This window comes from Triticum dicoccoides, chromosome 6B (assembly GCF_002162155.2).
Source record: "Triticum dicoccoides isolate Atlit2015 ecotype Zavitan chromosome 6B, WEW_v2.0, whole genome shotgun sequence".
Lineage (NCBI taxonomy): Eukaryota > Viridiplantae > Streptophyta > Magnoliopsida > Poales > Poaceae > Triticum > Triticum dicoccoides.
Window position 1 is genome coordinate 710972993 of NC_041391.1, and position 13207 is coordinate 710986199.

Here is a 13207-nt window from a genome sequence, read left to right on the forward strand (position 1 = left end):
GTGGTACGGTAATCCTATTCTGGAAGTCATGCTACTAGATCATGGTGAACCTACGAACTATGAAGAAGCGATGGTGAGCCCAGATTCCGCAAAATGGCTTGAAGCCATGAAATCTGAGATGGGATCCATGTATGAGAACAAAGTGTGGACTTTGGTTGACTTGCCCGGTGATCGGTAAGCAATAGAGAATAAATGGATCTTCAAGAAGAAGACTGACGCTAACGGTAATGTTACTGTTTACAAAGCTCGACTTGTTGCAAAAGTTTTTCGACAAGTTCAAAGAGTTGACTACGATGAGACCTTCCCACCCGTAGCGATGCTTAAGTCTGTCCGAATCATGTTAGCGATTGCCGCATTTTATGATTATGAAATATGGCAAATGGATGTCAAAACTGCATTCCTGAATGGATTTCTGGAAGAAGAGTTGTATATGATGCAACCGGAAGGTTTTGTCGATCCTAAGGGAGCTAAAAAAGTGTGCAAGCTCCAGCGATCCATTTATGGTCTGGTGCAAGCCTCTCGGAGTTGGATAAATGCTTTGATAGTGTGATCAAAGCATATGGTTTTATACAGACTTTTGGAGAAGCCTGTATTTATAAGAAAGTGAGTGGGAGCTCTGTAGCATTTCTGATATTATATGTGGATGACATATTGTTGATTGGAAATGATATAGAATTTCTGGATAGCATAAAAGGATACTTGAATAAAAGTTTTTCAATGAAAGACCTCGGTGAAGCTGCTTACATATTGGGCATCAACATCTATAGAGATAGATCAAGACGCTTGATTGGACTTTCACAAAGCACATACCTTGAAAAAGTTCAAAATGGATCAGGCAAAGAAAGGATTCTTGCCTGTATTACAAGGTGTGAAGTTGAGTCAGACTCAATGCCCGACCACTGCAGAAGATAGAGAGAAAATGAAAGGAGTTCCCTATGCTTCAGCCATAGGCTCTATCATGTATGCAGTGCTGTGTACCAGACCTGATGTGTGCCTTGCTATTAGTTTAGCAGGGAGGTACCAAAGTAATCCAGGAGTGGATCACTGGACAGCGGTCAAGAACATCCTGAAATACCTGAAAAGGACTAAGGATATGTTTCTCGTTTATGGAGGTGACAAAGAGCTTGTCGTAAATGGTTACATCGATGCAAGCTTTGACACTGATCCGGACGATTCTAAATCGCAAACCGGATCTGTATTTATATTAAACGGTGGAGCTGTCAGTTGGTGCAGTTCTAAACAAAGCGTCGTAGCGGGATCTACATGCGAAGCGGAGTACGTAGCTGCTTCGGAAGCAGCAAATGAAGGAGTCTGGATGAAGGAGTTCATTTCCGGCCTAGGTGTCATACCTAGTGCATCGGGACCAATGAAGATCTTCTGTGACAATACTGGTGCAATTGCCTTGGCAAAGGAATCCAGATTTCACAAGAGGACCAAGCACATCAAGAGACGCTTCAATTCCATTCGGGACCAAGTCCAAGTGGGAGACATAGAGATTTGCAAGATACATACGGATCTGAATATTGCAGACCCATTGACTAAGCCTCTTCCACGAGCAAAACATGATCAGCACCAAGACTCCATGGGTGTTAGAATCATTACTGTGTAATCTAGATTATTGACTCTAGTGCAAGTGGGAGACTGAAGGAAATATGCCCTAGAGGCAATAATAAAGTTATTATTTATTTCCTCATATCATGATAAATGTTTATTATTCATGCTAGAATTGTATTACCCGGAAACATGATACATATGTGAATACATAGACAAACATAAATGTCACTAGTATGCCTCTACTTGACTAGCTCATTAATCAAAGATGGTTATGTTTCCTAACCATAGACATGTGTTGTCATTTGATTAACGAGATCACATCATTAGGAGAATGATGTGATTGACTTGACCCATTCCGTTAGCCTAGCACTTGATCGTTTAGTATGTTGCTATTGCTTTCTTCATGACTTATACAAAGTTCCTACAACTATGAGATTATGCAACTCCCGTTTACTGGAGGAACACTTTGTGTGCTACCAAACATCACAACGTAACTGGGTGATTATAAAGGTGCTCTACAGGTGTCTCCGAAGGTACATGTTGGGTTGGCGTATTTCAAGATTAGGTTTTGTCACTCCGATTGTCGGAGAGGTATCTCTGGGCCCTCTCGGTAATACACATCACTTAAGCCTTGCAAGCATTGCAACTAATGAGTTAGTTGCAGGATGATGTATTACGGAACGAGTAAAGAGACTTGCCGGTAACGAGATTGAACTAGGTATTGGATACCGACGATCGAATCTCGGGCAAGTAACATACCGATGACAAAGGGAACAACGTATGTTGTCATGCGGTTTGACCGATAAAGATCTTCATAGAATATGTAGGAGTCAATATGAGCATCCAGGTTCCGCTATTGGTTATTGACCGGAAACAGTTCTAGGTCATGTGTACATAGTTCTCAAACCCGTAGGGTCCGCACGCTTAACGTTACGATGACAGTTTTATTATGAGTTTATAAGTTTTGATGTACCAAAGGTTTTTCGGAGTCTCGGATATGATCACGGACATGACGAGGAGTCTCGAAATGGTCGAGACATAAAGATCGATATATTGGACAACTATATTCGGACACAGGAAGTGTTCCAGGTGATTTCGGAGAAAACCGGAGTGCCGGAGGGTTACCGGAACCCCCCCGGGAGAAGTAATGGGCCTTATGGGCTTTAGTGGAGAGAGAGAGGGGCAGCCAGGATGGGCCGCGCACCCCCTCCCCCTCTAGTCCGAATTGGACTAGGAGAGGGGGGCGGCGCCCCCCTCTTTCCCTCTCCCTCTCCCCCTTCCTTTCCCCCTCCTAGTAGGAGTAGGAAAGAGGGAGTCCTACTCCTACTAGGAGGAGGACTCCTCCTCCTTGGCGCGCCCCCAAGGGCCGGTCGGCCTCCCCCCTTGCTCCTTTATATATGGGGGCGGGGGGCACCCTAGAACACAGAAGTTGATCTTCGTGATCGTTCCTTAGCCGTGTGCGGTGCCCCCCTCCACCATATTCCACCTCGGTCATATCGTAGCGGTGCTTAGGCGAAGCCCTGCGTTGGTAGAACATCATCATCATCACCACGCCGTCGTGCTGACGGAACTCATCCCCGACACCCTGCTGGACCGGAGTCCGGGGATCGTCATCGAGCTGAACGTGTGCTGAACACGGAGGTGTCGTACGTTCGGTGCTTGGATCGGTCGGATCGTGAAGACGTACGACTACATCAACCGCGTTGTCGTAACGCTTCCGCTATCAGTCTACGAGGGTACGTAGACAACACTCTCCCCTCTCGTTGCTATGCATCACCATGATCTTGCGTGTGTGTAGGAAATTTTCTGAAATTACTACGTTCCCCATCATTTACTGACCAGATCCTCCGCATCAGCATGAGCCGTTAGCCAATAAAAGCCATGACGGAAAGCCTTGGCCACAAGAGATTTTGAGCCGACGTGATGACCACAGTCCCCTTCATGGATCTCACGAAGTATCTCCTGACCCTCCGCAGGCGATACACAACGTTGAAAAGCTCCAGTGACACTGCGATGATGTAACTCGCCATGAACAATTGTCATGGATTTGGACCGCCAAACGATTTGTCTTGCCAAGGTCTCATCCTCAGGCAACTCTCCCCGGGTCATGTAAGCCAAATATTGCACTGTCCAATCCGGGATAACACGAAGAACTGCTACCAGCTGTGCCTCCGGGTCTGGCACTGCTAGGTCCTCCTCTGTGGGTACCTTGACAGAAGGATTATGCAAAACATCAAGAAAGGTGTTAGGCGGCACCGGCTTTCGCTGAGATCCCAGCCGGCTTAAAGCATCAGCCGCCTCGTTCTTCCTTCAATCAATGTGCTCCAGTTGACAACCTTTGAAGTACCCAGCCACAGCATCAACTTCACGACGGTAAGCCGCCATTAAGGGATCCTTAGAGTCCCACTTGCCTGATACCTGTTGAGCCACAAGATCTGAGTCACCCAAACACCTTACCCAGCTCAAATTCATCTCTTTGGCTATCCTGGGACCATGGAGTAAGGCCTCATACTCAACTGCATTGTTAGTACAAGGAAACATAAGCCAGAGCACATAACAAAATTTGTCACCTCGGGGGGAAGTTAAAAAACTCCAGCCCCCGAGCCCTCCAACTGCCTGGACCCATCAAAGTGAATAGTCCAATATGTGTTATCTGGCTTCTCCTCGGGTGCCTGTAACTCTGTCCAATCATTGATAAAGTCCACCAAGGCTTGAGACTTAATAGCGATACGTGGCATGTACTTCAAACCATGAGGCCCAAGCTCAATGGCCCACGTGGCGACTCGCCCTGTGGCTTCCCTGTTCTGGATGATGTCTCCCAAGGGGGCAGAACTTACCACAGTTATAGGATGACCTTGGAAGTACTGCTTTAGCTTCCGGCTTGCCATAAACACTCCGTAAACAAGCTTCTGCCAATGCGGATATCTTTGCTTAGACTCAATGAGCACCTCACTGATGTAGTAAACCGGCCATTGAACCGGATGCTCCTTGCCAGCCTCCTTACGCTCCACCACGATGGCAACACTGACGGCTCGTGAGTTAGCAGCCACATATAACAACAGCAACTCTTTATCAATGGGAGCCGCAAGGACCGATTGCTCAGACAACTGTCTCTTTAAATCTTCAAAGGCAGTATTAGCAGCATCACTCCAAACAAAAGTGTCCATTACTTATGAACCGGCTTAAAGCAGCAACACGACCCGCCAGTCGTTGAACATCATTGATGCACGCCGGTTTAGCCAAAGAGGTAATTGCCTTGGTCTTCTCTGGATTAGCTTCAATGCCTCTGTTTGAGACCAGGAAACCCAAGAGCTTGCCTGCAGGTACACCAAATACACTCTTTGCCGGGTTAAGCATCATCTTATAAACCCGGAGATTATCAAAGGTTTCTTTCAAATCAGATATCAAGGTTTCCTTCTCTCTGGACTTCACCACGATGTCATCCACATAAGCGTGAACATTGCGCCCAATTTGATCGTGGAGATAGTTCTATACACATTGTTGATAAGTTGACTGAGCACTCTTGAGCCCAAATGGCATATATACATAGCAGAAGGCTCCAAACGGAGTGATGAAAGATGTCTTCTCCTGGTCCTTAACTGCCATTTTGATCTGATGATAACCAGAGTAAGCATCCAAAAAGCTCAAACGCTCACAACCCGCCGTAGCATCAATGATTTGATCAATACGGGGGAGAGCAAAGGGATCAGTCGGACAAGCCTTATTTAAGTCCGTGTAATCCACACACATCCGCCAGGTGCCGTTCTTCTTGAGCACGAGCACCGGGTTAGCCAACCACTCCGGGTGAAAAACTTCAACAATAAACCCAGCCGCTAAAAGCTGGGCGACTTCCTCTCCAATAGCTTTCCGTCTCTCTACGTTGAACCGTCGAAGGAACTGCCTGACCGGCTTATACTTCGGATCAATATTGAGAGTGTGCTCAGCGAGTTCTCTTGGTACACCCGGCATGTCATAAGGTTTCCATGCAAAGATGCCCCGGTTCTCACGGATGAACGTTGAGCGCGCTTTCCTATTTAGGATCCAAATTGGTACTGATACTGAACTGCTTAGATGAATCGCCTGGAGTGAAATCAACAAGCTTGGTTTCAGCAGCCGACTTAAACTTCATGGCCAGGTCATGCTCGGTGGTTGGCTTCTTTTGAGAGGTCATATCCGTCGAGTCAACATTGTCTTGATAAAACTTCAGCTCCTCTGCTGCACAAATAGACTCAGCATAAGCCGCGTCGCCCTCCTCACATTCCAGGGCTACCTTTCGACTTCCATGCACGGTGATGGTGCCCTTGTGACCCGGCATCTTAAGCTGCAGATAAACATAACACGGTCGTGCCATGAACTTGGCATAAGCCGGCCGACCAAACAGAGCATGATATGGACTCTTGATTTTGACCACCTCAAAAGTTAATTTCTCAGCTCTAGAATCATACTCATCTCCAAAGGCCACTTCCAGTTCAATCTTGCCAACTGGGTAAGCCGACTTTCCAGGCACCACTCCATGAAAAACAGTGTTGGACGTCTTCAAATCCTTATCAGTCAATCCCATGCATCGAAAGGTCTCATAATAGAGGATATTGATGCTGCTACCTCCGTCCATGAGTACCTTAGTGAATTTATATCCACCAACCTGAGGTGCTACCACCAAGGCTAACTAAACCAGATTATCAACCCGGAGGGGGCGATCTTCCCTGCTCCATACAATGGGCTGTTCTGACCACCTCAAATAACGGGGAACCGCCGGCTCGACAGAATTCACGGCCCTCTTATGAACCTTCTGGTCACGTTTGCACAAGTTAGTGGTGAACACATGATATTGCCCACTATTCAGCTGCTTCGGGTGGCTTTGATAACCCGATTGCTGCTGCTGTTGTCCTCCTTGACCAGACTGCTGTTGATTATATCTGCCTTGATGTCCCTGAAAGCCGGAACTTGAACCGTTGCCCGGGCCATGAAAGCCGCCGGCTCCTGAGCCGCTGCCTGACCCGTGATTGCCATCAAACGTATTGGAATTCTTAAAAGCTTTCATGATCGCGCAATGTTTCCATAAGTGGGTGGCGGGTCATTCCTGGGTGCCGTGTCTCGGGCAAGGCTCATTGAGTAGCTGCTCAAGAGATGGGCCTGACCCGCCAGATCGAGGGGGCGGTTTGCCCTTACGTCTCTGATTGTTACCCTGTGCATTGGCGTTGGCCACAAACTCCGGGTTACCCTCAGCCTTACGCTTATTGCCTCCTTGATTCATCGGGTTATGCTGCTGACCCTTTCCATTGCCGTTCTTCTTTCCCTTCCCTATCTTTTCCTCATCAGACGCGGGATCCTTGGTACTATCAGAGTCGGCGTATTTGACTAAAGCTACCATCAGCGTACCCATATCATTGCAATCACGCTTAAGGCGCCCCAGTTTCTGTCTCAGCGGCTCAAAGCGGCAGTTCTTCTCCAACATGAGGACTGCAGAACCGGCATCCATCTTGTCAGACGAATGTATTATCTCCTTGACCCAGCGTACCCAATGAGTCGTGGATTCACCATCCTCCTGCTTACAATTTGTCAAGTCCACAATCGGCATAGATTGCTTGCAAGTGTCTTTGAAGTTCTGGATGAACCGGGCCTTTAGCTCTGCCCATGAACTAATGGAATTGGGTGGCAAGCCCTTTAACCAAGACCGGGCCGTTCCATCGAACATCATGGTGAAGTACTTAGCCATTGCTGCGTCGCTGACCTCCAAAAGCTCCATGGCCATCTCATAACTCTCAATCCACGCTCTGGGCTGTAAGTCAGCTGTGTAATTCGGCACCTTCCGAGGTCCCTTGAAGTCCTTGGGTAAACGTACATTACGTAGAGCCGGCACCAAACAAGGAACACCGCCAGTTCTGGTAGCTACTCCTACCTCAACAGAAGTCGTCGGATAATCTGGAAAGTCCTGATGAGCCGTTTGTTGAGCCGCTAGCTGAGCCGCCCGCTCGTCCTCCTGACGTATTTGGTTCTGCACCGGGTTATAACCACCGGGCTGGTTACGGCGCTGGGCGTTGCTTGACAAAGCTTCTGACTCCATGTGCCTGCTGTAACTCGGACTCCGGTTCGGACGAGCCGGGGCTAAACAAGGCGGAGGAGTTGAATGAATCATGTCCCGGCTGTAAGAATAAGTCTCTTGCTGAGCCAGGGCAGTCTGGACGAGGTCTCTGATCCTTCGGGTCTCTACTGCTGTTGGATCGTCACCATCCACCGGGAGAGCCACCAAGCGTGCTGATGCTGCGATCAAGTTCCCCATGGGGTTGGAAAAGTGACCCGACGGTATCGGTACGTCACGGGGCGGTGCCATGTTTCCATGAGGAGGTGCCATCTCCCGAGGCTGATTAATTTCCCTCTGGTCGAGCTTGAGCCCAATCCGATCATAGTCCGTTGAGACCCCCAGGGCGGTGATGCGGTCTAGCAGTTCGTTTAAAGATGAAACATCTGCCGGATCCAATTTTTCGGAGTACTTAGGGCCAATGAGGGGACGGTGTCCGGCGGCTACGTGGGGAGTTGCAGGCTCGATGGTCACGCGGGCCCTTATGGTGAAACCGCCACACTGGAGGATCTGTCCCGAAGCTAGGTACCCTCCGGAAGTGATATTTTTGTTGATGACTAGGCGAGCCATAGATCGCTTTTTGTAGACAATACGGCAGAGCTCTCAATGAAAGCACCAATGTCGGTGTCAAAACCGACAGATCTTGGGTAGAGGGGCCCAAACTGTGCGTCTAAGGATCAATGATAACAGGGGACCAGGGGACGCAGTGTTTACCCAGGTTCGGGCCCTCTTAAGGGAGGTAAAACCCTACTCCTGTTTGATTATATTCGATGAGTATGAAGATTACAAGAGTTGATCTACCTCGAGGTCACAATGGCTAACCTAGATGTCTAGCCTATGAGGGTTTCAATGATGGTGAAGAAGATAGCCTCTAAGGACTAACCCCTCCAGTTTATATACACCGGAAGGGTCAAGGGTTTGTACAAGATTGGTTTATCAGGGAAGGAAGCTTCCGGACTCTACTCTTGCCATCCACGTATTGAGAAGTCCTATTCGGACACGGTGGATAATCTTCAGCTTGATCTTGTACGACCCATCCAGCCCGACCCATACTCCTAGGCCGGACACCTGAGGACCCCCGAATCCAGGACTCCCTCAAGAGGCATGGTTTTGCTTCTGCGAGAAGCACGAATTTGCTTTCGTGAGAGGCACGACCATGCCTCTCAGAAATGAAAAAAAATGTGTTCTTTTTTTCTCCTTCCGTAAGAAGCATGGTTTTGCTTCTGCGAGAGACACGGATTTGATTTCGCGGGAGGCATGGTCGTGCCTCTCGGAAACAAAAAATATGTGTTTTCTTTATTTATTTTCCTTCCGCGAGAGGCAAGGTTTTGCTCCCGATTTGCTCCGGCGAGAGGCACGATCGTGCCTCTCGGAAACAGCTTTTGGAAAGGTAAAAAAACGTGCTACCGGAGTGGTTTTTTCAAGTTTTTTTCGTGAAAAAAAAGTTTGTCAAAACCTATCAATATGGGGTCTAGTTTCGAAGTTCTCGATGCGATAAATTCAACGGTGAAAACGATTCGAGATTTGAATGCACGATTTAAGAGCTAAAACGTTTTAAATAAACTGATCTACGAAAAAAACTCACAAATTGCGACAAGTGACGTACATGAAGCACGCCACTTGTCACGACCTGAAAGGTGAAAGTGATCTTTAGAAACTCCTCAATTAGTGATTTCAGAACAAATCTCCTCTTTGATTTACAAAGGGTTAGAAGGCCCACGTATTTTCAACAGGCTCGTGACAAACCAAGGCATCGTAGTTCGTAGAGATGGACCCGTTAAACCAAGGCATCGTAGTTCGTAGAGATGGACCCGTCACCCGTGGCCATATGCAGCTCGGCACGTTAGCAAACGTAACACGAGCGGCCATGTCGACACTAGCCGTGTACCCGCCATGTGTCCTCGATGCCGGTCCTCGAACTCTCGGGGGCCGGCCACCCGCAGCCACGGAGCCACCGACCACCATGACCGCTTGTATGCGGTCTGAAGACGTCCGTAGAAGCGTGTAAATGATGAATACTATGTCTTAAACAACATCGACAAAACCGAGGATAGCAAGCGCCGGGCATGGCCATCATCGATGAAGTGCGGATAGCGAGGTTGGGTCACTGTGGTCGCGGCCAAATCGATGATAACGAGCTTCGGACATGATCAGCGCGAGCAAGGCAGTGATAAACAAGCTCAGGGAATGGTCGCCACATGCAAAAAGATGATAACGAGCTCAAGACATAGTCGTCGACACCATGGCGGGGATGACTACGATGAAGATGCCTTGAGGAATGGACTGAGGAGCATCCTGTTAGTATAAATCCGAGGCACTCCGTCGATCATCCGAGGATTAAGCAATCATACGAGCACGACACTGAGATTTGTTAACAAGGTTCATCGATATGGCTACATCCCCGGGGCCTGACTATGGGCGCTCCTCCCCATGACACCGTCACAATAACGCACCCGGTCGCCCTGGACACCGGCACATGCCGCCGGCTTCCCCTGCGTTCCGGTGCTATTATGTTGGCATAGGTTACATCATGTATCTACCCCTCTATATATGAGAGGCCTAGGATACAAGTGTCCTACTAGGACACGACTCCACATCCTATGTAAACACGATACAACTACAAGTCCAACTGTAACCTATCTTGTACACTATATTTGACACAACTCTAACAAACTCCACCTTGGCGAATATTCTCCACCACCTTGAGTTTGTCCATGCGTCAAACTTTCATGTACATTGGACTTGAGCTTATCCCATGAGGACCGATGCTACTCCAAAGACTCCATGTGACTCCACCTGCAACTTTTAGTCCCTTCTTTTCTTGACCACAGTAAACACTCGAGCAAAATTAAGTTCCTTGTTACTCTAGTTTGTGCTCCCAACTTCAAGAGTATCAGTCCAACGCCATCTCGCACTGATCACTGACCTGCGTGAAAATGAACAACTCACATATTGGGTGTCACACATAAGAGTTACCTGAACTCAATATCACCGCTCCTTTCTTGACCGCATTTCTGAAACTTGAAGGAATTTCACCATTGCTTGTAGTCATCCCGAGTCAAATTCGCAGTTGTCTCACCACATGTATGACCACCAGAGCCCTGGCCCGTCTCCATGTCCCGTGCATACCGCACGCCTCGCCGCTATTACCGCGTCGAGCCTCTGCTATCCTAGTCGAGTCTCAAGGGTTGCGAACCCACACCACTCAATCCCCACTGCAGAGTACCATCGATCATCACCAACCGATGACGAGTTTCACGCTTCCATCAGACCATTGGGCTCCCGTCCGAATTACGTGTCCCTCGCTTTTCCTGCTGAATAAGCTTCGACTCTCTATGCACTTACGCCGTAGCCCCTCAATCAGCACCGAGTGAAGTCCTCCAGACTCCAGCTCCACCTTCAACATGACTCCATGGTAGATGATCAGTCCACCATCGCGCCCCTTCGACTCCAAGCTCTCATGTGCACCGTCTTGAATCAACCCCGCGCCATAGTCTTGTCAATCCTAAAGGTGCTAACAAAATGTGCAAGCTCCAGCGATCCATCTATGGACTGGTGCAAGCATCTCAGAGTTGGAATATACGCTTTGATAAGTTGATCAAAGCATATAGATTTGTACAGACTTACGGTGAAGCCTGTATTTACAAGAAAGTGAGTGGGAGCACTACAACATTTTTGATAAGTATATATGAAAGACATATTGTTGATCGGAAATAATGTAGAATTATTCTGCAAAGCATAAAGGAGTGTTTGAAAGGAGTTCTTTAAAAGAAAGACTTCAGTAAAGCTACTTACACATTGAGCATCAAGATCTATATAGATAGATCAAGACGCTTGATAAGATTTTTCAATGAGTACATACCTTGATAAATTTTTGAAATAGTTCAAAATGGATCAGTCAAAGAAGGAGTTCTTGCCTGTGTTGCAAAGGTATGAAATTGAGTAAGACTCAAATCCCGACCACAGCAGAAAATAGAAAGACAATGAAAAGTCATTCCCTATGCCTCAGTCATAGGTTTTATAAAGTATGCTATTCTATGTACCAGACCTATTGTATACCTTGCTCTGAATTTGGCAAGAGAGTACAATAGTGATCTAGGAGTAGATCACTGGACATTGGTCAAGAATATCCTTAGTAAGGACTAAGGAGATGTTTCTCGATTATGGAGGTGATAAAAGAGTTTGTTGTAAAAGTTACATCAGTGCAAACTTTTACACTGATCCAGATGACTCTAAGTCTCAACCTGGATACATATTGAAAGTGGGAGCAATTAGCTAGAGTAGCTCCGTGCAGAGCATTGTGGACATAAAATATTTGCAAAATACATACGGCTCTGAATGTGACAGACCCGTTAACTAAGCTTCTCTCACGAGCAAAACATGATCACACCTTAGTACTCTTTGGGTGTTAATCACATAGCGATGTGAACTAGATTATTGACTCTAGTAAACCCTTTGGATGTTGGTCACATGATGATGTGAACTATGGGTGTTAATCATATACAGATATGAATATTGGTGTTAAATCACATGGCGATGTGAACTAGATTATTGACTCTAGTGCAAGTGGGAGACTGAAGGAAATATGCCCTAGAGGCAATAATAAAGTTATTATTTATTTCCTTATTTCATGATAAATGTTTATTATTCATGCTAGAATTGTATTAACCAAAAACATAATACATGTGTGAATATATAGACAAACATAGTGTCACTAGTATGCCTCTACTTGACTAGCTCGTTTATCAGAGATGGTTATGTTTCCTAGCCATGGACAAAAGAGTTGTCATTTGATTAACGGGATCACATCATTAGGAGAATGATGTGATTGACTTGACCCATTCTGTTAGCTTAGCACTTGATCGTTTAGTATGTTGCTATTGCTTTCTTCATGACTTATACATGTTCCTGTAACTATGAGATTATGCAACTCCCGTTTACCGGAGGAACACTTTGGGTACTACCAAACGTCACAACGTAACTGGGTGATTATAAAGGAGTACTACAGGTGTCTCCGAAGGTACATGTTGAGTTGGCGTATTTCGAGATTAGGTTTTGTCACTCCGATTGTCGGAGAGGTATCTCTGGGCCCTCTCGGTAATGCACATCATTATAAGCCTTGCAAGCAATGTGACCAATGAGTTGGTTACGAGATGATGCATTACAGAACGAGTAAAGAGACTTGCCGGTGACGAGATTGAACTAGGTATTGGATACCGACGATCGAATCTCGGGCAAGTAACATACCGATGACAAAGGGAACAACGTATATTGTTATGCGGTTTGACCGATAAAGATCTTCGTAGAATATGTAGGAGCCAATATGGGCATCCAGGTCCCGCTATTGGTTATTGACCAAGAATAGTTCTAGGTCATGTCTACATAGTTCTCGAACCCGTAGGGTCCGCACGCTTAAGGTTTCGATGACCGTTATATTATGAGTTTATGAGTTTTGATGTACCGAAGGAGTTCGGAGTCCCGGATGAGATCGGGGACATGACGAGGAGTCTCGAAATGGTCGAGACGTAAAGATCGATATATTGGACGACTATATTCGGAGTTCGGAAAGGTTCC